General features: G+C 42.0%; 1 protein-coding gene across 2 annotated transcripts in view; it reads left to right on the top strand.

Moving 5' to 3' along the window:
* LOC126755212 (low-density lipoprotein receptor-related protein 6) overlaps positions 1–23428 on the top strand; it is a 133127-nt gene that overhangs the window by 103681 nt on the left and 6018 nt on the right. The gene's annotated exons all lie outside the window — the stretch shown is intronic.

Below are 23428 nucleotides of genomic sequence, written 5' to 3'. Positions count from 1 at the left end.
TCATGCCTCTAAACCATATAGCAGGACGGGGATGATGAGTGACTTTTAAAGTTTAGTCTTTGTTCGTCGAGAGAGGACTTTGCTTCTCAGTTGCCTACTCAGTCCGAAGTAGCACCTGTTGCCAAGAGTTATTCTGTGTTGGATTTCGAATCTGCCGTTGTTGTTAATACTGGTTCCAAGATAGACGCAATTATCTACGACTTCGATATTATGACTGTCAACAGTGACGTGGGAACTAAGTCGCGAGTGCGATGACTGTTTGTTTGATGACAGCAGATATTTTGTCTTACACAGCCACAGCTCGTTCACAGCCAGATTCTTTTGCTTCGCTTCCTTATCCAGTCTGGAGAAATCTGAACTAACGGCGCGCATGTTGAGGCCAATGATTTCAATACAGAAGATTGTATCTGCTCCATTCAGATCTTCAACTTGAATTATTTTCTCCAGGAGTAGATTGAAGAAGTCGCTCGATCGTTTGCTATCGAACGGCTCTGAGAGGTTCTTCCGGATCCTGACGGAGCTTTTAGTATTGTTCAACGTCAGTTTACAGCATGAGTTTTAATGACTTCAATAGACTCATCACGCGTTCCCACAAGCATATTTTACAGTTTTTAAGAAAGAAAATAGTCACAAGGAGCCAAATCTGGCGAATGCGATCACAAAGCTGTGTTTCCCCGATTCGTGTTTTCTGCTAACTATTCCGGTAGGTGCCTCAAAAAGAGCAAGTGGTATCCCCTATCAACCATTTGACACTGTGAAACGAATTAATGGTGCACCTCAACACGGTAACCGAAGAAAACATGAGCTTCACCTTACTTTTTGACCGACTTTGACGGGATTTATTTGCATTCGGCTTATTTTTCGATCGTCATTCGCCAGATAGTTGGACAGTTTCGGCGACATATGCCTAAACCCACGTCTGGTCACCAGGAATGATGCTTGGTATGATGGTAGGGTTTTCGACCTTTATCTCGACATCGGATTATTAACATACGTCTAATCATGATGTATTCTATTTCAATCGGGACGAGTTTACAAAACACTTCCTTGAAGATCTAGTCAGAATAGCAGACTTCCTCGATACAACAAGCAACAGAGAATGCCACCAAGAACTTGTATACTTATTCTTTGCTGAGTAAAGCTTCTTCTTCTTTGTGAGACTGATCGTTATTGATATGCAAGAAAAACAGGATCTCAAGGCTTTTTGGTTGTCGTCCTCCCTATTGACATTTTGAGAAGCTGTTTTTGGCAGAACGGATGTACAGGGGAACGTCATTACCTAACGCCCGAACCTGAGAGACCACTATTAGCACACATATTTGTATTCCTGTCTTGAATGGCCCAGGAACAAACTCAGATCATACGTAGAGTCTATGTGTTGAGAATATACATATATATAATTTATATTTCCGTCTAGCCACACTAATTTGTTGCGGCTACATACTAACCGATTTTGTTGCATGCAACATGCCCACACATTATCTGCTATTATACATGCCGGTTTCGGCATGTTTAGTAAGCTGCCTTTTCAGATTGTATAGTTTTGACAGTCACTTACTGCTAAGCCCAGCAAGAGCGTTGTAACAATTAAGCAACGCGCTGACGACTTCGTCGAAAGCACTAAGTCAACGCAACAATTTGGATCACGACATGAAAAATGTAAATAATTGTACTCCAAAAACTAAGAGTCCTAAAAAGCTTGCTACCAACAGCAGTCGAGCCTTGAGCGTTTCGCTTGTTTGCCACTGCTGTTGTTGTTGTTCGTGTTGCCGACGCGTCAATCAGGCGATGACATGGCAGACCCGCCTTAATAGCTTTACGAGACATGCAGATAAATGCAAGGCAACGAGCGGACAAGCGGACGACCGGCTGGGACTGTTGCTTTGGGAAAGGAGACAAGCTGTTGAAGTCAGCAAATAAATAAAATAAAACGAATGAAATAATTTGAATATGCAGACACACGAGTAACTAGTATAAAAGAAAAAAAAGAAAATCGTTATTTCGGATATAATACCCTTCGAAAGTCCATTTTTAATGCAAAAAAGAGTTTAAAAATATATTTATCTCGATTTTGATCGGACAGTTTGTTTGGCAGAGAAATGTTATAGTAGCGCGATCTGGACTATGTGTTCGGAGATTGAAGCGTCGCCTTGAACAATAATCTGAAAAAAAGTTTTCCATAAAAGAACATGAGGTATATCGATCAGTTTGTATGGCAGCTATATGTTATTTTGGCCCGATATTGGTGGATCCAACAAATAAGCAGCTCCTTGGGGAGAAAACGAGGTATGCAAGTTTTCAGACCTAAATGTATATTAAAACTAGGACACTTTCGGACCTATACCTCGCACCTCGGACATGGCTAAAGGACTCAGCTTGTCACGTTGCTCCTTCATACTTGTATTATACTTTATATGGTCTTTGACGTTCCTTGTGGTTATTGGAAAGATCGCGGTAAACTTAATATGCCCTGCGTCGTAAGAAAATCCAAAACCGATGGAACGAGTTACCGCGGTGCGAAACTGCAAAAGTCATGTGCGAAATGCGAGATCGGAAGTACACAAAATTCCTATTGGCACTCGATAGAAGAGACTGTGGGAACATGGTGTGAATACTAACTGGTCGCTGTCTGGTGACAACACACACCCGCAGGATGACAGTTCCAGAAGGCTGCAGGAAATGTCTAGAGCAGGGTACCAGGGAAACGATGGAGCATCTCTTATACACTTTTTTCGCATTGACAAGGCTACGCGGTAAGCATCTGGGTTCACCACGGAATGATACACTGGAAGAGGTATCGATAGTGAGCCCGCATAGTCTTTTAAAATTCGCGTTAAGCGCAGGAATCCTAAAGGATAAAGATTCCTTTTGGACTTAGCACCTGAACTAAGTCTGATATCGCAAAGGAACAAAACTGGTCGCATTGGCCTACCAAATTAACCTAACCTGATATGCCCTGTGCAGGGTATAAATATTATACAAATACACATATTACATACATGCATATGATTGTATTGGTTTTTCGCAAAATTTAGCATGTCTCAGACTGGCAAATTTTAACAACTCACAAAACGAACTAACAACAACAACGACAACATGCGTAACATTAAAGCTTCCTTAAAAAAAAAAAATAAAAAAAATAAATAATAAAAAAAAAACAAATACGCTGCATTTCAACACGCCTTGCAGGCAGGCACTCTTGTCAACAGCCGCTTGCCTCTTATTGCCGCAGCTGCAATGCGTTGTATGCGCAGAAACAAAAACAAAAGCAATAGTGACAACATTTTGTTGTTTGCAACATGCGGACATGTTGAAATTGCCGAGATACTAACTGCTCATGTAACGCGTAGCACAGCATCCAGGCACCGAGCGCCGAAGACAGCCATTGCTGCTGGCAGCAAGCGTGAAGTTGTGACTCCACTTGGCTTACAGCCTACATTTGTTGTATAATGGAGGTTAGGTGGTTGGCTGGTTGGTAGCACTCAGCACCAGCACTCAGCTTTCAACTGAAAATTTTAAACATCTGTGCTTCATGCATTTTTGCGCGTCATCCAGCAATGCTAACCGTTAATGGCTTTTTTGCTTTCTTCCACGCTTGAATGGAGTAATTTTCTTGTTTCGTAACAATAATCTGGCATCACTTAAACCATCTGTCAATTCACACTCTCTTATTGTGGCAATTTAACTGCTTGTCAAGACGGAGCTTGTTTCATAACGTTTTTGTTTTTACGTATAATGAACACTTTCTTGAGTAGAAGGTTCTCTTAATTCTATCTTTATCTTTTATTATAAAAATTGACTCAATCAAACCACATCTTATTTACAATTTTGCTTCAACCTGGTCTAATTTAAAAGAGTTGGAAGAGTGGACGAACAGCTGTGAGGACTAATTACAAGACCTCTTCTGCTCCTCTTGTGCTCTTTCCTGGCTGTAAGGTCGCGGTTAGTTCTAGCTATAAAGGGAATAGTGCTGTAAGCTCTCCAGAATACAAAATTACGGAGCGTAAAATCGCAAGGGAAATCTACATCTTCGACCCATTTAAATCTCCCGATAAAGACGAAATCAACCCAGTCGTGTTGTCAAAATGTGTTTTGTCTATTCTTACCGTGGCTACAGGAGATCTTTAGAAGCACAAAGAAATAATCTCCAAGCAGTTTCTGCTGGGGTGTCTCCCTGGAGTCATTTGTTTGAAGCGGAATCGCTTCATAGGAGCATCAAGAGTTTATTCCTCAACTACGTCAAAGACATAACATAATACGCCGACCAACTTCGGACACAACTAACTTCAGACATGCACTGACTGCCATTCACAGTGGAGCTATCAACACCTTCACCGACTCCCTTCCAGTGAATGGCGTACTTGCAGACGAAGAGCTCGAGTTGCCGCGAGAATCGAGAGTAACCCATGCGTAGCTTCATTCTGGATCCTGTAGCAGGTTAAACTCCTACCTATTCAGAATCGACTCCAACATATCAAACATATTTTCAGCATGCAACGAGTCCTCGCATGACTCTAACCATCTCTTTGCATGCGCAGCTATCACTACACATCTGACATCCTTTTCCATTTGGTTCGACCCCGTCAAACAAGCACGATTTCCGATCCTGCCGTTGGATGACCTAGATGACAACTTATCTGAACCTAACCATCATAACGGTGATTAGATACCGTTAAAAAGTTTTTATACCGAGGGCAGCTAGAAACAACCCAACTCGAAAGGTTTAGACCTGTAAGCTTAAACTTCCTTCCTGCTTAGAGAAAATATTGGAGGGGAATATCAGGGCCGCAGCGAATACTGGTAGCTTGTCTAAAGCGCAACTCGCATACACAAAATACAGAATCCGTAGAGACTGCACTTCATACGCTAGTATTTTACACCGAAAGGGTTCTTGAATATAAGGGTTACGCTCTTGGAGTGTTCTGGGACAGTTCTAAAGCTTTCATTAACGTTTCTGCGGAATCTTTTCGGAATAGTATTGCGTCAATAGTTGTTAATCCTGCTATACAACATTGGGTTAGAAGTCTCTTGATCTTTGAGGAATAGAGCGGAATGAAGCTGGGAGCTGGGGAACTGGAGTGATCAATGAAATCTGTAGAGGCAGGTGGACATTAGTTGCTAGGAACATTAGTGTTGAATAAAGGGTAAGGGAATGGTAAAGCCCCCAAGTTATTGGCATAAGCAGACGTCATTTCCATTTTAATAACGAGAAGGCTTCTGCTCACCATTAGCAATTTTATGACCACCACTTTCAATTCAGTCCAGATTAGGACATCACAAACTGGTTTGGGTTGAATCCGGATAAGTTTGTTTTCACTAGAAAATATAAAAGTTCTTCTAGAAGACATCAAGTACCTTGCAGTAGTCAAGGTGACGCACTGTCATCGAGTTTAAGACCTGCAAAACGGCCCTGCATCGGAGTGAATGCATGCCTCGCTAAAAAAGGTCGCTATTAACTTTATAAAAGAAATGTCGTTTGTATATCATTCATGAAAGGTGCTTGTCTTCGCTAGAGGAACAGTTTCGTCTCAGTGTATATTCTTTAAATTAAATGAAGCTCGTTGGAGTCTCGTTTAATCGCTTGTTGTAACTTTTGAAAAAGCAAACGCATCACAATATTTCAAGTGTTCCTGCAGTTCCTGTTATTCTATGCTCCCCCAACTTGAACAATTTCAATTAAATGCAAATCCTCCATCCGAGCTGCCATTTATGATTGTGATAAAACAAAGGGACAACAACTTTTTTCAAAACAAATCCAAGTGTAATTACAATTTCATAAGTGCACAACAAAAATAGCGCAACCCCTCGATTAAACATAGTTCTAAATCCAATTCAAGAGATCCACTAAACCGTAAATACAACAGAAAACTGCGCAAGAGATTGAATCGAGTTTTTATACTCCAGCAACATGTTGCTATAAAGTGTAATAGTTTTGTGCTCCTAACGGTTGTAAGTATCACTTAAAGCAAAGTGAAGTGAAGTTAAAGATATAAGGTTATATATACAACAGGTTTTTCAATAGGGACGTTATAAAAGTGACCGATAGGGACAGCAAACGACGCCATATTTTTTCCCGTTCTTTTGACATTTCTCTTCAGTAAGATTTGCCATTTCGTCTTGGGAAGATATACAATCCGACAACGAGTCGAAGTTATTAAAATTTACTACCGAAATTCTGAGTCAGTGGACTCAACTTTAAGAGATTATGGTCGTCATAATCGTCCTATCAGATCAACAATTGAGCGTCTAGTGGGAAATTTTGAATCCACAGGCATAGTACAAAATGTTCCCTGCCCAGTGAGACAAAGAAGTGCCCGTAGTGTCGAGAATATAGCTGCCGCTAGCGCATCATTTGAGAAAGACCCAAATCAGTATCTCACACGTCGTTCTCAAGCGTAAGGCATCACTGTGACGTCGTTGTGGCGAATTTTGCGAAAAGATCTTGGTCAGTAGCCTTACATGATCAAATTGACGCAAGATCTGAAGCCGCTTGACCACCAAAATCATCGTATGTTCATGTATTGGGCTGAGCAACAATTCGAAAATGATCCGGATTTTCATCGAAAAATCATCTTCAGCGATAAGGCTATTTCTGGCTGAATGGCTTCGTCAATAAGCAAAATATGCGTTATTGGTCAGGCAGCAATATACATGTACTCCATGAGTCGCAATTGCATTCCGAAAAAATTACGATTTGGTGCGGTTTATGGGACGGCGGCGTCTTTGGACCGTACTTCTTCTGTGATAATCAAGACCGGCACGTTACTGTGCATGGCAATAGCTACCGCTCAATGATAACCGAATATTTTTGGCTCGAATTGAATGATATGGACTTGGACAATATGTGGTTCCAACATGACGGCGCCACAAGCCACACAACGAATGTCACAATCGATTTACTGAAAACCAAGTTTTGTGAAGGTGTTATATCACAAAATGACTCAGTCAAATGGACGACTTGGTCGTGCGATTTGACACCATTAGACTATTTTCTGTAGGGTTACGTCAAGCCTATGGTCTATGTCAACAACCCAGCGACGATTGATGAACTTCGTACGAATATCCAACGTGAAATTGCAGCAGTATCGGCCGAATTATGCTTGAAAACCATCGATTATTGGGTTCAGCGTCTGGACTTCTGCAAGCGTGCCCGTGGTGGCCATGCAAAAGATATCGAGTTTCATACATAATTTGATGCCAATGTACTTTCACAGGAATAAAGAAAGCTTTTGTAGTGCTCTTATTGAAAAACCCGTTATGTGTTACTGACAAAGATGGATAAAATCGAGTCAATACTACGTCCAACTCTAATCTTTTCCTGTAGAAATTTCTCAGACTTTGATTCTTGCAAGTTGCCAGAGTATAAAATATTCCATAACACCCGAACTTAGCCCTTCCTTACTTGTTTTCCAATAATATTGTAATGAAAAAAAGGTGAAACACCGATCGAACTGATAGTTGATGCGTGAGAGTTGTCGAGTGCTCACATCACAATGCAAACTTGCAAAAAAACAAAACAATCAAATCATAAATGGAACGAGCACTGCGAAGGCGCAATGAATAGTAGACGACGTCCATGATGTGAGGGGTGCTGGAGACCATGAGCTTAGCTGCTGTTAATCCGCTGCTAAGAAAACGGCTAAATAAGCAACGAACGCTGCAAACAATAACAAGCAGCGGTTGTGAGCCGATGGAATGGGGTGAGTGGCAGCAATTGCACTGGAAACGTTTAGAGCAGTGCCAACAACAGCACTAACTGCAACAACAGCAATATAGGTAACAACAGCACCAACTGTATAAGCAACAACAACAACAACAACAAAAACAATGTCAGCAACAACAACATTATGTTATAGGTAAAAACAACATCAATAACAGCAGCAACAACAACATCAGCAGTTACAACAACAAACCGAACAGCAATAGAGGCAACACGAGCAAACACTAGAACGAATTTTCAAGTCAAGTGGCAATAGATGAGTGGTGAGTGGCACGAAACCAACCGACTAGCTGGCTTAGCTGCCTAAACTAACACGCGCGTGCACAATCTAAGCACACTTGCGTATCCGCCCTGCAGTTTTCTGCCCCAGCGCACACACTTTACAGTGGGCCCACAACACACCATAGCTCCAACACACAAAATTGATGTCTTGCGTATGAGCGCGTAACCACAACTATACAGCTTGGCTTGTTGTTGTGTTAGTGGTGGTACCGTTGGTTATATTCATACACATTGTAGAATGTTGGTACTGCTGCCAAACATGCCTGCCACCACTCAGGCAATCCGGCATCACTCATACGCCATGCCCAACCACGTTGGAATTTATAGTAATCCATGGCATTCCATACGCAACTCGTCAGTCTCGTTGTTGTTGCTGTTGTTGCAGCTGCCGTTAGCGCTCGTTGGCATCTACTCGACTTGAATGTGCTTAAAACATCGCATGAATTGAGTAGTTTCCTGAGCTGAGCTCTACCTCATGAATGAATGAAATAATGACTGCCTGTATGTATATACATATGTAGGTATGTATGTATGTATGAATGTTTGTAAGTAAATATGTTAGTATGTATGCGTGTATTTAACGCATAGTATGCACTGCACGTTCGCAACGTCAGCACCACGCGAACGCATTCGAATGTAACTGTTAATGAATGGTAGAAAAAGTAATACAAAAAATATTTAAGTAATGAAATCATTTGGCAGAGGGTTGCTGCGGATTATTGCCGCACATCATTGCCCAGCGTTGCTTCCTTGGTTAGCTACGTAGGATTAAGTGTCACTGTAGGGCCATTGGCCACTGAATATTTTCGGTTGCATGCATTTTTCGTCGTTGTTTTCGTATTTAATTTCAATACTTATTGCTCGGATTATTTTGGGGGAAATAAAGTGTATTAATGAATTTAAATTTTTAACAAAAAACAAGAAAAAACGTTAACTTCGGCTGCACCGAAGCTAATATACCATTCACAGGTGCATTTCTTTTAGTAACTATGTGTTCAGTTTATAAGGAAGCTATATGCTATAGTAAGTCGATCTGAACAATTTCTTCGGAGATTACATTGTTGCCTTAGAAAATAACCTGTTCCAACTTTTGTGAAGATACGTTATCAAATGTGAAGGTTTTCCATACAAGAACTTGATTCCGATCGTTCAGTTTGTATGGCAGCTATATGTAATAGTGGTCCGATATTGGCAGTTTCGACAAATAAGCAGCTTCTTGAAGAGGAAATGACGTTTGCAAAATTTCAAAACGATATCTTAAAAACGGAGGGACTAGTTCGTATATATACAGACGGACGGACAGACAGTCAGACGGACACGGCTAAATCGACTCAGTTCAACATACTGATCATTTATATCTTCCTCTTCCTCCGTTTCCCCCGGCGGGAACTGCGTCAAATACTTTCAGAGCTGGAGTCTCTTAATTCACTGCTCATCGTTCCATTGACTGCGATATTCGCCGTTGCCAATGCGCAAAGAACCATAAAATCCGCAAAACCTTTCTCTCGAAAACTCGTAACGTCGATTCATCAGATGTTGTCATCGTCCATGTCTCTCAATATTATTTCTTTTAAATGTTGGCCGCGGCTTCGTCTCGGATGGTCCATCCGTTGAGACCAATTTCGAAAACTCGTTCGAGCATTTCGACTGGTAATAGGCCACGCGTGATGTTTTGTTCCAAGGCCTGAATCGAAGCGGGATTGTCCGCATAGACTTTAGACTTTACATATTCCCACAGAAAAAAGTCTAACGGTGTGATATCACATGATCTTGGTGGCCAATCGACCGGCCCAAAACGTGAAATTATCTGCTCACCGAAGTGTTCTCTCAATATATCCATTGATTGATGCGTTGTGTGGGAAGCGGCGCCTTTTAGTTGAAACCAAATGTCGCCGAGATCACGAACTCGATTTCAGGCATTAAATAGTCGGTTATCATGGCGCGATAACGGTCGGCATTGACGGTTACGTTCTCACCGGTATATTTTTGAAGAATTATGAACCGATGATTCCACCGACCCACAAATAACATCAAACCGTTGTACATATTTTTTGGATGAAGTGACAGCTCTTTAATCTTTTCAGGGTGCTCTTTGGACCAAATTCATCAATTTTTAGCCATCGAGCCAGAAATGGCCCTCATCGCTCAACAAAATTTGGCTTGAAAACGTCGGATCTTCTTGGAACTTTTCGAAAGCTCATAGAGCGGAGCAATGTCGATTAAGAAGGTCGAGCAGCTTCAGTTCTTGCACAAGCTGTATTTTGTACACTTTCAGTTGAAGATCTCGACGTAAAATGCACCAAGTCGTTCCATACGTCAGTCCGAAGTTGCTGCGAACGGCACCGAATCGACTCTCCACGGTCTTTCGTGTACACTCTCAGCTACGGCTGCTATATTTTCTTCACTGCGTGCTAGACGTGATCTATTCGGTCGAATACTATCCAATAATGAATGCTGGGTCTCAAGATAGGTGGTGGTGTTGCGAATGTACGCTAAGTTTTATATAAAAAAATAAGCCTACGAGTGTTATAAAGCTTTCACAGACGGTCGAGAGATGGTTGAAGACATGCCTCGTTCTGAACGACATTCGAACTCTTCAAAATATGATGAAATGATGAAAATATAAAAAAGTGAACTTGAACTAGTACTTGAAAATCGTCAGGCAGGTGTTATAGAGATGACAGGAGAGCTCGGCCTATCTCGCCAGACCGTACGAATGATTTTGTTGGATATTTTGGGTATGCAACGCGTTCTTGCTCTACTCCTTCCGATAAAGCTGAAGCTTTTTTAAAAAGTAGTACCGTAAACAGGTCCCTTTGGACATGCGTGATTGTGCGAATTCTGATCCCACAATCATGGAGAGCATATTATAACTGCCGATGAGACATGGGTTTATGAGTTTGACATGGAAACAAGTCAATAATCATCAGAACAGAGGGGAAAAAACAAGCCCAAAACCAAAACAACACACCAAAGCCGCTCAAAAATCAAGGTGATGATAATTCTTTTTTTCATTATTCGTGATTTGGTGCATCATGAATTTGTTCCGGAGGGACAGTTGGTCAATAAGGAGTTTTATTTTGCCGTATTGAGGCGTTTGCGAGAGAACATCCGTCGAAAATGGCCGGAATTGTGGAAGAACAATTAATGGATTTTACGCGATGATAATACACCATCGCATCGAGACAAAATTGTGACCGAATTTGAAGCCAAAAACGCAATGAATACTATCGATCAACCGCCGTATTTACCAGATTTGAATCTGTGGAACCCGTTTTCAGTCAATCGAAGAGATAAAACAAAATTCGCCAAAGGTGCTAAGGGCCATCCCAAAATGTGGGTATGAAAAGTGTTTCGAGGACTGTGTTACATCTGGTGGGGATTACAATGAAATAAATATTTTGCGTTTTATTTTTACAACTTCTGGGTACTTTTTTGTCACAATGTATTTATTTTCATATTTTTCCCTCCACTAAACATTTTTACCCTAATTTTTAAACGCGATATTTACTAACCTTTAAAACTGATTTTTTTTTTTTTGCTTTTTGTCTCATTTCTAATTAAAATTTATTCATGAGCAAAATTAATTATGAGCAACTTAAATCGTAACAACAACAGCAATAACAATGGCGAAAAAAACAACAACTACAATAACCCTTGCATTCATGGCAGTGTCAGTGGCAACTGCAAGCCACTAACCTCTATCTAAAAAAAAAAACAATAACAGCAACAAATCCACAAGCCCACAAGCCAGTAATTATGTAGGCAGCAGCAACAACAAAAACAAGCATACCAAAAACAAAAACTGAGGAGGCCACTTCTGCTGTAGCAGCAATGCAACGCAACTACATACATACCGTTCATTATGTTATTTGCACGCTTGCTCCCCTCCTACTTTCACAGGTCAGTTGGTCCACAGCCCAGCAGAGAGCGCACGCTTAACCATTGAGTCTCCAATGCAGCGCGACCCCAACGTAAATGAAAGGCAAAAACAAAAAAGCAAAAGCAAATGCAAAAAAATAAAAAAACAAAAACAAAACGAAGTGAAAGAATATCCACCTGATACGGGCAAAACGTCCTTCACTTGAATGCTCATTGCAGCAGCAACAAATACAACAAGTGCCATTAAAAGTTGCAACAACAGAACCAGAGCACAGCACAGCAGTGGCAGTAACCTGAACAGCGCTCGGCAAGTGCATTCTCAACAAAAAACGGCAATTTGCTGCCTGCCAGCCATCAACAGGGGTATGAGCAGCGGCCGCACCAGCGTCAACGTCAACACCAAGCTACCAGCAGGCAGGGCGAGCGGATTATTGGTGTGGCAACGGTAACGAGTGCTCGCAATACGCTTGCTGCCTGCCCAACCATTGAGCACACGCAGGGCAGGGCAGGACAGGGCTGGCTACCTGTCGTTTAGTTGCTTGCTGTTGGTGTGCTGACTGTTGAATTGGCTGTTTGCCGTGCTGGTCGTGGTCCTCCCTTGGATAGCTGCTAATGTATAGTTGATGGACTATAACAATGACTGCCTTGCATACTATACGCTTCCTGCCAGCCTGCCTGCCCTTTGGAGCTGCTTTGTTGACTGAACTCGACGTTAACCAGCTAAACTATTATTCACCGCAGCAGCATGTGTGTATATATTCTTGTACTTACATAATATATATGTGTGTGGGTATGTTTGCTGCCAGAAGTGCAGTTGCTCATCCTGCAATTGCTCACTTAAATACGCAATCAACACGCACAGCGTTTCAACAACATTAACTACATCCAATAGAACACACTCTAAAATTGAACTGAACTACTTTAAATAGTCGAAAGTTTTCGGTTGCTTTAAGTGAAAATATAAATTGCAACACAAATTAACAAATCAACTTTAAGTTTGAGCTGTTTAGTCGAAGAGACCGAGACCCATATTGTCGTCTGCCTCGGACTCCGACTCCTCCTTTTTGGTATATTTCAGAAGAGAGTTTCCTTAACTGCAGTACGGGTGAATAACTGTTTCTATACCATAATAGAGCTCCCTTTTGCTATGTGTCGAAAAAAGGTTAGATCCTGTGGTTTAAACTTACTTGGTCTTTGCCAAAAATTCCAACTTTAGTGTTGAGCTGCTTAGTTTCAGCGACCGAAACCCCTATCATGGTCTTCTTCTGACTCCGACTCCACCCTTTTTGGCTTCTTTCTTCTTTTCGTCAGCAGCCCGTACTTTGGAAAGTGGACATACAGTATTACTTTCCAGACTTAAGGCATTTTAGGGTGAAGTTTTTGGTGCTAGATAGAAATGGTATTGTCTTCAAACCCATCTATTAGCGACCCTGATGTTTGATTCGCAGTAACGCCACTTTGTAATTTGATCTCAGCTAATTTTCTACCCATTTGCACTTCGCAAACGAAAATTTCGCCAATTTTCGGCATACACAGTTCATGAGGCTGCTCCCTTCATGCTTAACAGGGAAGTCATACTTAATTTGTCGTCTCACGTATGTCATACAAAGTGTTCCAAATATTTGTGGAAATAGATGTCCTCGTCTTTTCTCATTTTCTGTGATGAGCCAGTTTCTGCGGTAACTCTTAATTCCGTCGAAGAGTTCAGCCAGCTGTACCGCTCCGTCCTTAACATCCATGCTAACGTTTTTTGCTTTGCCGTCTTCAAAATTTCCACGATACACTTAAATTTTTCAAAGGATTCCTCTTCTGCCTGTCTTATTTGCTGTTTCGGAGAGTTTTAGGGTCCTTCTGTGGTGGCAACTGGGTTACTGGCCTCGATTTTGATGATCGTTTTCCCAGGGTTTTCATCGACGTCTGTGCACTTTTGGTGCTGCTCGCTGTACTGTTGCCTCGTCCGTTATTGCCACTCTCTCGTGGGTAGGTGTTTCCTCGGTGCAACCCCGGTGAGGGTTGTGGACGCTTATATAAAGGCGGCGTCTAGTGGTGCGAGTCAATGCTAGGAGCTCGGAGCGTGCTCACGTCTAAAACATTGGAGACATGTCTTCTCTTCCATCGGGGCGTGGGCACAAGTTCGCGATATATTGAAGAACTTCGTTTTGATGCGGATTGTGGCTAGACTTTCATCCACAGGGGTGAATGCCAGGTCTCGGCGACGGAGTCTCTCTCCCACCACGAAACCCACACCGAATTTGCGCTCCTTTATATGGCCACTGTAATAAATGCCACAAGAAGCTACTCGTCTCAGCCTTTGAACCGTCCATCACACTTCTTGAGGGGCGGTGTTGTCAGCCTTTACTCTTACGAGGACATGAAACAGGTGGGCAGCGGCACCTTCCCAATTAAGGGAGACATTCCAGGTGCAAGCGCTTAAATCGTAATCCTTAACACATTTGTAGTGGTCGTCATCAAAAGGGGGTCTCTCATGCGAAGCTGTTTTGTCCTTTTATTTACGTGGCGGGTCCCAAACCCAACGCATAACCCTGGGAAGGGATGGTACGTCTTCAAATGGATGTTCTATGGCTTCCCAGAGGATCCTTGGTCTAAGACCGGAAGTCGTGAACTGCTTGAGCCATATGCGATCAGAGAGATTCCTCACTTGCGTAAACTTCTACACATGAAGCCATCCTCCACTTTTCTTCACAATTGTCAAACAACTCAATTGTCTTCACAATTGTCAAAATAATCGGAAGAAAATATAGCAGCTGCAGCTGCGAGTGTACATGAAGAGCGGGGAGGGTCGATTCGACTCCATTCGCGGAAAGTCGGATTGACGCATGAGAGATCGCATCGAGATCTTAAATTGAAAGCGTGCAAAATACAGCTTGTGCAAGAAATAAAGTCGCTCGACTTTCCCAAGTAACATCGCTTAACTAACTGGGCTCTTGAAAAGTTACAAGAAGCTCCGACGTTCTTCGAGCCGAAATCTGTTCAGCGATGTGATCCATTTCTGGCTCAATGGGTACGTAAACAAGCAAAATTGTCGCATTTGGAACGAAGAGCAACCTGAAGAAATTCAAGAGCTGCCATTTTATCTAGAAAAAAAACGGTTCGGTTTGGTTTGTAAGCCGATGGCATCATGGATCCATATTTCTTGAAAAATTATGTCGCTGAGACACCTATGAAGGGTATTATAGCTTCGGTGCAGTCGAATTTAAAAATTTTTCTTCTTTTATTACTATTTTATTGTCATTTTATTTGCCTCGTCGAACTTTAATTTACAATGCTTGCACGATTTTTTGTTCATCTCAATTTCCTTCACCCATTTTGATTGTTGCTGCACTCATTTTCCCCTCGAAACATTTTTAATATCCATGCACTATTTAGCATGGTTTTGTTTTTCAATTTCTGCAACAACTATTTGCCCTTCGCAGGCACCCTCTTCTTGTCACCTGCACGCTGAATGCCTGCCTCATTTTCGCCCATTTGCTGCAAGCAAGCTTTCTTGCGCATAAAATTATAATCCGCCCTAATGGCCTGGCCCCACATTAAAATTTTTGCTTAGAGGGAAATAGGCAAACAATTTCGTTTTATTTTTATTTTATTGCAAACCACAAGCCGAAACACTTCAATTCGTGGCATTTGCGCAGCATTCCAATCTCGGTGCGGTGCTTGGCGGGCAGTACATTCTGGGCTGCATAAGAAGGGGCTGCCACCTTCACGGACACCGTTTCTATAACAACTGCTTAGAATTTATATAAACACTTGAATGCGAAATCATGACATAATACGAGTATATAGCTGATATGAAGGACGCTCATAATTTAGCTACTCACAGCCCCTGTTGTGACCGGTTGGACTTACTCGTGCATAATATTATCACTAATTATATGCGTATGTATGTCTTCTTCTTAATTTTACTCATGCGGTCATCCGAATTATGTCATCTTATCTGCCCTTCCACACATCTTCATCTTAGTCACCTTTAATATGGTTGGCTCTCGACCGCCTGGCTGCCTGCGCCACAGCTTAAGACCTTGCTGCCACTCTTCCGCAAAATTTACGTGCTTACGTGTTTCCAGTAGCGCACTTCAGCATTCTCCCCCAATGGTTTTTTCGTCGCAAATCCTTGATTCACACTCGCGTAAATCCCCCAACCCCCGGTCAGTTGAAAATTTCCCGCCTCCAAAGCTCCTTGCTACTATTGTTGCTATTGAGGGTTGCTGTTGCTGCTGTTGTTGGCGCATTAATTATTAAAATATTCATTGCGTTGCATTTTAATTCACGCTGTTGCAGGTAGACGCCTGATGAGCGCTCGTTTTTTGCCATTTTTCGTTGTTGTTTTATTTTATTTGTTGATGGCTGCTATTTTTTCGTCACACCACTTGTTAATGCTGATGGCCATCGTTGTTGTTGTTTTTGTTGCTGTTATTATTGTTGTAGGCATTATTGCTCACGCGAAGGTTGTCCCCAATGCTATGCTTGCAACAACAACAGCAACGGCGCTCAGTACAGCCACGTAATTTACAGGCAACGTTGTTCGCCAATGTGTTCATGTGACTGTGGCAGCAACAACACACGACCACCATAGTCCTTCCTTCATTCCCTCGACGGCCTCATTTTGTGCACTGCAAGCCCCTGCAATGATTGTTGCCTGTTTCCATTTCTTCATGCTTCCACCTCTCCGCCGTCGCCGGAATGTGGGTGGCTCATGCATTAAAGCTGAGACACATCGACCGTGCCTCTTATGCTGACAGTCTTCAACATTTAGTCTGCATATGTAGTGAAAGCATTTCGTTGGTTGATTGATGCGAATAATGCAGGTATTTTATTTACAAGTGTGTGCCTATGTATGTACAACCGTTATAATATAATATATGTATTGTACAAGAGGGTATACCTCCTAAGAGCTGCAGAGGTCTCCAATTGTTAGAGAGGAAAGTAGATGGTGAGCACTCTGTAGCGTCGTTATAAATTCAACGATTTTTTAGGAGCTTATTTTTGGGGAGGTTCCAAAATAAACTTCGGTTGGTCTGAGCCTTCGATTTCTAACTTGATTTTATATGGAACTCAATGTCGGCGTTTTGAATTAAAAGTTTTGATAGCACCTAGTAAATTTTGTAATATAAAAGCTCATTATTGCCGTTTTCAGAAGTGCATATTCAAAAGTTTAAATCTGATTTCGGTTAATCCCTTAAGTAAAGCGTTTAAGAGATCAACAGTTTCATTCGTCATAGACAGAGAAGGTAGTAATCACTTGGTGCCAGTTCTGAACCAATCTCCTGGCGAGTCAGTAACGATATATGTGACCTGACGTTGTCTTGTTGGAGCCTAATTCCTCTTCTATTACCCAAGGCAGACCGCTTGTGGGCGATTGCTGCCTTCAGAAGCTCCAAATATTGTTGATAGCTCAGGTCAAAATTAAGAGTTTGGCCGTGGAAGAGCAGCTGACAGTAGTTAATACTCTGCCAGTCTCCAAATGTAAAGCAAAATCTTCTTAATAGTCAATCCTGCCGTTTCCGCTTGCCATTGTTGTCTCTTTTCACATCTTTTCATCAACAGTAACTGTCCGCTTTAGAAATGGATTGATTTTCTTGCGATTTAGGAACGACATGAAGCTGAAAATTCGGTACATGAGTTTTCTTCTGATAAATCGTTATGACACGCACACAACGTGCCTCAATTTGTAACCATCCTTTTTTAAATGGTTCCAATCAAATTCCATGAGCTTAACCGCATGATAAATTTAAACAGACTGTCGGACTCAGCTATTTCGATTTTTTTATCTTTATTTTTGACGTTAGGCCGTCCAGCAACGTAAACACTATACACTTTTTCAGCCGTCTGGTTTACGTTTCGCTTTTATCGAAGAAAAACTCTGAAATATGGTACTTTGCATAGTTAAAGCTAAACCGTAAACTCTTTTACCTTAGAAGTAAAGCTTTTAAACTTTTTCTCTGTTACTAATGTCCTCTTTTCTATAGCAGCAATGGACAGTAGAGTCGGTTTAACTAAAGTTCTACAGCTTCAGGGAAGTAAATTGGTCGTCTCAGTACCAATTTTCGATAACTCGTTCGAGAATTTCAACTGGTAACTGGCGAATGACATGGGTGATGGTTTGCTTCAAGGCCTGAATCGAAGCGGGTTTGTCTGCATAGACTTTAGACTTTACATATCGACACAAAACACAAACCAAATGTCGCCGAGATCACGAGCTTCATTTTCAGGTCTCAAATAGTAGGTTATCATGGCGCGATAACCGTCGCCGTTGATGGTTACGTTCTCACCGGCATAATTTTTGAAGAAATATCCACCGGCCCACAAACCACACCAAACTGTAGTTTTTTCTGGATGAAATGGCAGCTCTTGAATCTCTTCAGCTTGCTCTTCGTCCCAAATGCGGCAATTTTGCTGGTTTACATACCCATTGAGCCAGAAATGAGCCTCATCGCTGAACAAAATTTGGCTCGGATCTTCTTTGGAACTTTTCAAGAGCCCATAGAGCGGAACGATGTCGCTTGAGAGAGTCGAGCGACTTAAGTTCTTGCACAAGCTGTATTTTGTACGCTTTCAGTTTAAGATCTCGAGTTGTTCTATAGGTCAGTCCGAGTTAATGCAAACGGCGCCACATCGATTCTCTACGATCTTCGTGTACACTCTCAGGTACGGCACTGCGTGCTGGATGTGATCTATTCGGTCGAATTTTATCCAATAATGAATGCGAGGTCTCAAGATGGGTGATGGTGTAACGTATAGTATGCTCAGTATGTCTATTATGTTGAGCATAAGTTGAGCGAATCGCGCGAAACACATTCTTTAAAGAAAGTGAATTTTCGTAATAAAGTCGAACGATTTGACAACAATCTTCAGGCGTAAGTCTTTCCATGATGAAATGTCAAACAGTACTGAACAAAAATAACATAACAGCAGTCAAAAAAGGTTATTGAGAAAGTACCTCTACGTGGATCGCTTGTAACATATATAAATGGTCAGCGTGACGAGCTGAGTCGATTTAGCCATGTTCGTCTGTATGTCCGTCTGTATATGTATATACGAACTATTACCTCAATTTTTGAGATATCCACCTGACACTTTGCACACGTCCTTTCCTCACCAAGAAATTGCTTATTTGTCAAAACCTCCGATATGGGACAACTATAGCATAGAGCTGGCGTATATGCCGGCCGATCAAAATCAAGACGAAGATCGATTCTTTCATACTATAAAAAATTCACCAATTATAGCTTGGTTGTTCGGTTAACGATTTTACTTGTTTAGATAAAAAAAGCTCTGCTCAAATCCACTGGCTCTTCAGAGACGGCTTGTAATTTTTAGACCTTACTTTGGTAGGGAAAGGACTGAAAAGCCCTACATCACCAAAGCTAATATTTTGTTGATCGGTGTGCCCAAAAAATAAGGTGACATTGTATTTATTTTGAAAATTCTTTATTTATTCTTCCAAATCAATTTCATTCCCTTCAAAGTAATCCCCTCCCGATGCAATGTACTTATGCCAACGGATTTTTCAATCTTCAAAACACTGGTTGTAGTCACTTTCCGGGCTGGCCTTCAGTTCCGTCTTCGCTGCGGCTTGAATCTCCTCTATCGTATAAAAACGGTGTCCCCGGAGCGGTCTTTTGAGCTTGGTGAACGGCCAGAAGTCGCACGGCGCCAGATCAGGTGAATACGGTGGTTGCGGAACGATATGGGTTGAGTTTTTGGCGAAATGATCACGAATTACGAGGGCAGTATGGGATGGTGCATTATCGTGGTGTAAAAACCAATAATTGTCTTTCCACAATTCCGGCCTTTTTAGGCGGATAGCGTTACGCAAACGACGCATAACGTTCAAATAATATTCCTTGTTGACTGTTTGACCGGTTGGAAGGAATTCATAATGCACAACACCACGATAATCGAAGAAAACAGTCAACATGATCTCGATTTTTTTGGTCTCGGCTCTCTTTTGGCACGATATTCGCTCGATTGATCGGTTGTTTCAGGGTCGTAAGCATAGATCCAAGTCTCTTCGCCAGTTATAATGCGTTTCATGACACCCTGGTAGTCGGAAAGCATCGTTTCACACACTTCAACGCGACGCCTTTTTTCCAAAACATTCAATGTTTTCGGTACCAGTCGAGATTTGACGCGCTTGAGGCCCAAAACATCCTTCAAAATGTTATTGGCTGAGCCTTTCGATATGCCAACTTCATCAGCAAGGTCTCTAATTGTTAATCGTCGGTTTTTCAACATCAAATCTTTGATTTGTTGAACGTGAGCTTCGTCGGTTGAGGTTGATGGTCGCCCTGGACGCTCTTCGTCTTCGACACGTTCACGGCCGGCTTGGCGCTCACTATACCACTTGTAAACATTTTTTTTAGACATAGCCTCATCACCAAAGGCTTTCTGCACCATTCTCAACGTATCCGCAGCAGGAAATTGATTCCGTAAACAAAATTTAATGCAAATTCTTTGCTCAACAAATTTCGACATCGCAAAAAACGAAAAACTCACTTTTAGCAGCTCACAAAATGACACGTATCTCAAACACTAATGAATATTTTGACATGAAATTTGACATAAATGTGACTGACAGTACTACCAACCTAAAAAAAAAATAATTCTACAAATCCTTCGACGCGCGCAGATTAAATTCAAATGTCACCTTATTTTTTGGGCACATACCCAGAAGGTAACATTTTAGCGACCAAAATCTAATTATTTTCTGAGTTTTCATACTCTTTCTTAAAGTATGTATCTTATTAAAATCTTAATTTAGATTTCTATCAGCATTATATATGTTTATTGTTTCAAGGTTTCATTATGAAATATGTTATATATTTATTCTTGCTTTATTCGCGCAGCATTCAAGCCAACCCCTTGCTATATTGCGCTATATTCACTAACTGCTTGAGTCCTTCGCACATTTCTAAATATTAATGCGTGCAAATATGATGAGTGCATTGCATAATACCCACTCTCGCCTTGTTGACTATCTTTATGCAAATTGAATGCGCACCACCAGCGACGCATTAATGCCAAACAATGCGTATTCAAATACATTTTATGCAGCGCACACTGCATTGACTCCCACTTCCGTGTCCTTCGCAACAGCCGCACACACCTAAGCAGCGCGCAATTACCAGCAGCCAACATGCATAGCTGTGAATGACGGTAATGTGTAGTGGGTGGCGGGTGATAATGTGTAGCGAGCGGTGGCGGATGGCTGCATAAGTGTGCCTGGCGCACAATACCCAACCAGCCAGCAGTGTTGTGTTGCCATTGCTGTTGCTGCTGCTGCATGGAGACCCACTTAGCTGCACGCTTGGTCGCTCCTGCGGGTACTCAACGCATCCACTCATTCAATGCACGCATGCAAATATTTTGCTTCATTTTATCACGCGTGCCAACGTGCACCAACCGTGCCGGCTGCGTGGCAGTGTGAGCGCGCTTACTAACACCCCTACAAACATTCGAACATTGTGCTGCGGTTAGTTTATCCTTGTTGATATTTCGACACACTTTTTTTCAACATTTGTTTGCTTGGCATGTTATTATGATTGCTGCTCGCTTGCGAGTTGTTGTTTTTCCTGTTTTTTTTTTTGTTAGTTTTACAGTTTATTTAGGCGTTGCGCACGAGGTGGCTGCTGCTTGAGCTCCCTAACGTAATCCATGCCACAAAAAATGCATTCATTCATTTGCAATTAGATCAGCTGAGGTAGATTTGGACGCTGGGCTGGTGTGGTAGGTAGGTGGGTAGGAGGTAGGTGGGTAGGAGGTAGCAAGTAGGTGTGTGGGTAGGCAGCTGTTGGCAAGTATCCTTGGTTGAGCTTATGGCTATAGCAAGCAACTGGCACGACTGCTGCATAGTTAATGATGTTGCAGCAATGTGGCAACAGCATGAGCACCATCACCATCTACAGCAGCGGCAGCAAATGTGTGCCACATACCAACAGTTGGCATATTGTTAGACGCATGAACAATATAATGCGCAGCAAGGCGCTGCAGCATACACATACATATATGCCATTTAATAAGGGTGGATGGCTGTCTGCCGGTAAGCACAGCTTGAGGAGCCACATATTCACCACTTGAGCACTCAGTTTTATTGTGTGTTGGAATTTCAATTCAATTCAATGCCCGTGTAGTGTATTTGTATGCTGCTTCGTAGCCTGTTCGCTTGCTTGCTGTCGTGATTCCCCAATGCTGCGCTTGGCTTATGGATTGCTTGGTTGGTGGAGCTTGAAGTGTTGCTAAAGTCAGTCAGTCTGTCCATCGTGCGTGAATTTCGTAGCAAGCGTTGATGCAGCAGCGCTTATTGTTTTTTAATTTCTAATTGGGCCTATTCTTCACGCAGACACTGCATTCGGAGTTCAGTTAGGGTGCTTTTCCCCCTATTACGATCTAAATTATTCTCGTTTTAATGGAGTTTTCTTAAAGCGTAAGGGTGTGCTTCGGCGGAATGCAGAGCATGCTGTTGAGACGAGATATCTTCCACGGCTCCCAGTGTTTCAGCTTTGGAAGCACTAAACAGCTTTTTTGAAAGCTCAAGCGTACGTACTGCGGCAGAATGCAGAGCATGTGGGGAGGAGGATGAGACGCTAGAATATAATATTGGCGAACTCCCAGCCTTAACCGGCTGAGACGAGATATCCTCCAAGCTTCCGGCTCCCTATGTTCCAACTTAGGAGACATTGAGCAGCTGAGGTGGAAAAATCAAGTTTTTCTTTACAAAATCGACTGAGTTTGCTGGATAAGGCTTGATTTGGTTACTTCCCGAGGCACAATGAGCTTAATGATGATCTAAATGTTGTCGCTTGAGGTCTTGCTGCTGCGCCTTCCCACTCAACCAAGCAACCAACGATCCAAGGGTGTGCTGGCGATTATGCTAGAAACGATATGTGGCATTAAAGAGAATGACTTCAGTTTTGAATGAAGTCTCAAGCCTCGAAAGTCAAGAAAGCTATAAGTCGCCATTTTGTAGTATTCAGATCATCATCTCATATTAATTCGTCTAAAAGTCTCAAATAATATGTGCAAATTGCCATATCGAAAGCCTTGTTGGACGTCAAACCTGGTCACTCGACTGGAGAAATTGAATTTTATTCTACTCTCAACCAAGCTTTTTAAGACTTATACATTTTAGAAGGAAGCTTTCATGAAAACCAAACTTAGACGCTAAGATAAAGCAAGCACCGATAGCACGTTTCACCTGTAAAAGAACGGTGGGGCCCAGAAGCGAACTAACGCCTCGGGTAACTCACTGGCTCGGCAGTTGTAAGTCCGATTATTACATCCGCTGGCCAATGATGAAAAAGAAATACACTGTACGACATATGGAAAGCATACAAAAATGCAGTAGTGGAGCCCACAAACTTATTCTGTAGGCAACTGGCAGCGAAGCCAGCAGTTGGAATGAGGGAGTCCTCCCTATCAGTCGTCTGCAATAATAATTATTCTAAGATATTTACCACGGATTTTCGAAATCCAATACCTCGGTCCCTGGACTTCCCTTCCATAGCAGAGTGGGAAAGCTGTGAGTTG

The sequence above is a fragment of the Bactrocera neohumeralis genome, chromosome 4, assembly GCF_024586455.1.
Source record: "Bactrocera neohumeralis isolate Rockhampton chromosome 4, APGP_CSIRO_Bneo_wtdbg2-racon-allhic-juicebox.fasta_v2, whole genome shotgun sequence".
Classification (NCBI taxonomy): Eukaryota; Metazoa; Arthropoda; class Insecta; order Diptera; family Tephritidae; genus Bactrocera; species Bactrocera neohumeralis.
Note: the sequence above shows the minus strand (reverse complement) of the source record. Positions and strands in the feature narration are given on the sequence as shown.